This window comes from Odontomachus brunneus, unplaced genomic scaffold (genome assembly GCF_010583005.1).
Source record: "Odontomachus brunneus isolate Ranch 3 - 2012 unplaced genomic scaffold, Obru_v1 Obru_scaffold_033, whole genome shotgun sequence".
Taxonomy (NCBI): Eukaryota; Metazoa; Arthropoda; class Insecta; order Hymenoptera; family Formicidae; genus Odontomachus; species Odontomachus brunneus.
The window spans coordinates 1,062,724-1,067,799 of record NW_022639483.1 but is presented as its reverse complement, the minus strand read 5'-3'; positions in this window follow the sequence as shown (position 1 = coordinate 1,067,799).

The following is a 5,076-nucleotide window of genomic DNA, read 5'->3' as shown; positions in this document are numbered from 1 at the left end:
TAATACTAAATTAAATCTGCTTTCTGTTGCAGAGACGAAACAGACGACCAGCCGACTCTTAGGGGCTGCTGTGCCGGAGGATCTGGCTCGGGCCGAGCGGAGTTAGCTCGAAGGTGAGCTTTATTAATTAACATTTGTAATTAGAAATCCAACAAGATTGATAATTCTCTTACTCGAAATCGAGATAATTTGAATCGAATCAAAGATCGCGTTAAATCGTAATTACACGCGGGGAGAATTTTTTCTGAGTAACATTACCACTTGAAAAATTTTGATTTGTTCCGATTAAGAGATTTATTTGCAACGTCAAAAAGGAAAGTGGAATATTCCAAGTGTGAATGCCGAAAAATGTGAGTTCCGAAAAATTCTTCCAGCGTGAAAAATATCGCGTTTATTTTTTTTTTTTAATCCTTCAAACTTCTTCATTCAAATCGTCATCAATGCACAAATCTAATCGGCGAAATGGCATTTTTCTGTTTCAGAAATGAAAGCAGAATGTGGCTACTCTGATCGGCAGTTTGGTGAGTCAAAACAAGAAACATATTGATAATAGAAAGGCAAAAAGTCTTTCGATGTAGTGCATGCTTATCGTATCAATGCGATTTACTTTTTGCTGTAGTTGTAGTATATGTACGTGCCGTCCAATAAAAATCACACTGCTCGAGACAATTGGAAGATCGCTTTTTCAAATAATAATGTTAGTGATAATGGGTATTTTACATAATTTAGCAGATAAATTTTCAAGTATTTTTCTCCCAATGTATATATATTTAGAAACTGATTAACTTAGATTATTGATTGATCGACGATTTTTGTCGGAGGAAATTTTGATTAATCAAACCACAACACTATCTGGTAGATACCTAAAGTATTGAGTATACGCTCTGAACATTCAAAATTTTGTAAAATTATTCAGTTTTATTGAATGCGATCTTTCAGGTGTCTCGAGCAGTGCAACAACGCGCAAAAAGATTGTGCCAACGCGCAAAGGGATTGCGCCACAGAGATTACGCGACAGAAAATGCGTAATCACATTACCCGCGTCATAGATCTTCCGCCGGTCGTGAATTTTCTCAATTTTCTCTCTTGCGTGAGCTTGAATCGCGATTGCATTTTATAGAATTCATACTTCGTTATTAAGTAATATTCGATATCGTGCGGCATCTACGCGAAGCGATCTAACGTGATTATATAAACTGCTCGCAAAATTAATTTCACGATCATCGCAAAATTTTCAGGTTTCAATTTTTCACTTAGAGTTAGAATTTCCTAACGCGGAACACAATAGAAACAATGCTAGCGAGCGTTGATCCCTCACGAAAAGCGCGAGGTACACAAGTCAGACATGCGAGCAGTTGTTAGTTTACTTACGCGGTGTGCGACAAGTTCCACCGAATAAAGACAGACGTCTCACGCGGTAACATTTTTTTTGCGTGAATTTTGAACAGAATTTTATCTCTATCGTCACAATTTTCATAGTTTTTAATTTTTCATTCATGCTTGCGTTCGCTGTTATTAATTTGATGGGTTTATGAATTTTACTGCATCGTATTTGCGGAAAAGTCGCGAGCAAACTTCGCAGAAATATTGTGGAGTTGTTATCCGCAAGAGCATTGCGGAATTGTCTTTGCAAAAGTATTGCGGAGCTGTTATCCGCAAAAATATTGTGGAATTGTCTTCGCAAAAGTATTACGGAGTTATTATCCGCAAAAACATTGTGGAATTGTCTTCGCAAAAGTATTGCGAAGCTGTATTGCAGCCTACTACACTGCACCATCGAAACGTTACATTAGGGATATTCCGTGCCGTACGTGAGAATTTCGCACAGATTATTTCTCCCACGCGTCGAAAGATTTCGTGAGATCGGCCTTCGATTCACGTGTTCCCTTCGCTCGCGGATTCCGTTTTCTTCGTAAGCGATTCGCGTGGCGCGTGCAAAGCGATACACTACAACTCGATTGGATCGTTGCTGAATTCGTCGCACATACTCGTTTATCCGAAAGGCCGACATTCCTCGAAGACGAATGCAGTTCGCAATATTTCATACGCAATTCGCCACTCGGAGTGTATTCCCCAAAAAAGACGGGATTTTTCGTGAAACCTCCATTAGATTACCGCGGTCGGGAGTGAATTACAGGCGACGTGGGACACGAGGATCATTTCAACGTCAGATGCAGCGACAGGATGGCTGGTGGATCCTGGACACCGTGGGACGACGCGCAACGGTGAGCACTCAATTTAGACGCTTATATAGTAGATACAAAGCGTCACTTTAGGTAGATTGCATGCACATAGACGTAAATCGCATTGGGTCCGACAGGAAGTAAAGTAAGAATTGGAATTTGCAATTCGCCGGAGTTACATAAGAATGATCCAACCAAAGAATTTAGCTCTGTAATTTTCGCAATAGTTCAAGGAGTCAAGCATTTCTATTTATTTAAGAGTACTGACTAGCTCAATTCATAGAAAAATGTGCAAAAAAACGTGACTGGTAAAAAATAAGAAAACTGTTTCTTAATACATTTCAAGCATTTATAAGGCGTGAATTTTTTTGTTTGGATTAAAAAAATGTGAATGGAGTATCCATTGACAGCAGCTTATAATTTTTTGAATTGGATCATTCTTGCATAACAATGGCCAATTGAAATTTCGACTCAGCAGGTTTCCTTCTCGTCGGATTATTTTTTGATGATATATTAAACTGATTTTAACATATCATATTTATGTGCTCTATATATGTTATATATGCTTTTTTATGCTCTATATATGTTTTATATATAATCAATCTATGCTCTATACATTCTATTTGATTAATATACTTCATAACTTGTTATGTTGTATTATATATGACATACTATCTCTTCGGAGATATTTTCTTATGCATATTTGTTGTTGACAAGACGACAAATTAAATTATTAAGCCGAGACTCGAATCGACATGTTTTCATTTCCCGCTAAATTATTAAGTCGAAATTCGGACCCGAATGTTTTGAGATTCCGCTAAACCATTAAGACGAGATTCGAACCGATGTATTTTGCGGCTCCGCTAAATTATTAAGCCGAAATACAACCAAAGTGTTTTGTATTTCCGCTAAATTATTAAGCCGAGATTCAGACCGATGAGTTTTATGTTTCCGGAAAAATATTAAGCCGAGTTAGTTAAGCCTGGGATATTTTTAAATTTCTTAAAGAAATTTTCGCGTTTGCAAAAGTGTATTTTCGAAAAGAACGTGAAATGTGCATATTTCATTGTGCATCATCTCTTGGATGACAATGTGCCTTAATGTTACTCTACTCCATTAATAACACGCCCAAAATCTGGAGAATAATTTCCCAATATCCTAAAGTTGCACCTATAACGTTATATCCATCGTAGCAGTATATTCGAATTCTCGCACATGCGCAATGATTCTATCCTGCATATGGGCCGAAAGTCGGTCATGTTACTGCAGGTTAGGTCATGTAGTGTTATCATGTAGAGCACATTCTGAGATAATTTTTTAGGGTATTATTTCTGGGATAATTTTTTAAAGTAATTTCGTGCTTGAAAAAGTATATTTTCGAAAATTACGTTAGGTGTGCTTATTTCGTTCTGCATCGTCTCCAGGGTGACAATGTTTGTGTCACTCCATTCCCTCAGCAGCGCGTTCAGAATCTTGAAAATAATTTCCCGATATCCCAAAATCACGCCCATAACGTTAGATTCATCGTAGCAGTATATTTCAATTCTCGCGCATGCGCAATGGTTCTATGCTGCGCATGGACCGAAAATCGGTCATGTTATTGCAGGTTAGGTCATGTAGTGTTAGCATGTAGAGCACATTCTGGGATAGTTTTTTAGGGTTTTTTAAAGTAACGTTCGCGCTTGAAAAAGTGCATTTTCAAAAATTACATCATGTGTGCTCATTTCGTTCTGTATGGTTTTCGCACGTAATTTCACCATGCAGAAAGGTTTTTAATTCGACACAGGTAGAAAGAAATAAACTTTGCAGAAAGATTCGATGTCGTGATAGTAACTGTTCCTTATCGTTTTCGTGTCATATTGATGGATGCTTCGCTTGATTTTCGCACGTACTTTCATCATGCAAAATGATTTTTAATTTTGTCATATAAGTACGAGACAATAGTTTTGCAAAGATATTCGTTATCACGTCAACAACATTTCCCAACAAATTTTACTTTATGTTGACTTGACCAAATTAAAAATGCTCTTGTATAGTAAAAGTACATGCAAATAAAATAAGGCATTCCTGTTTCAAGGATGAAAACGATGTGGAACTATTGCTATCGTGACACTGATCTCATTTTTCAAAAATTACAGCGTACTGCTTCAATTTATACGATAAAATTACGTGCGAAAATAAAATGTAACATTGGTCAGTGCGAAATGAAAATGATATCTCAAATTACTATTGCTAATTATATTGAAAATTCAAATAATAGGTAACGTATTTTTCAAAAAATTATTCACAAACGACGCTTGCGCCTACAACACTCTTCTCTAAAAACTCTCTTTGATGCACTCAGTACACAAGCGATTTGAAGAATTCATCAGAAAAGTAGCAAGAGCCTAGATATTTAGACGTAATGTCTATGTGTAAGAAAATTGAAATGATAACGTAGCACATACACTTGTATAACATCTGTGAAAAGATGATAGCGGTATCATATTAGCACCTATTTGACGATCGTCTTTATTCTATAAGTACCTATGTGTACATAAATTCGATATCGTCGATGATAACTGATGATAAATGATGATAACTTTTTCTACTTTTTGATGATCACTTTACGTTATCGACGCTTATCAAGTTCGTCGCTCGTTCCGGCATCATATTAAGTAGTTAAATAAGATCTTAAGTTTAACTTGCTGTGTTCCAACGCAGAAATTGGATTTAGTACTCTCTTAAGATGAATCAATGAATAGTCACTGATATCAGTTATAAGTATAGCACTGAGCAGGTATATTTATTGCTTTCAATGATGTGTTTCACAAAATTCACTTTAAGAGAGTACAATGAATTGGTGTGTCACAGATTTTGCAGTAAAATCTTACCTATACTGGTCAAAATCGGT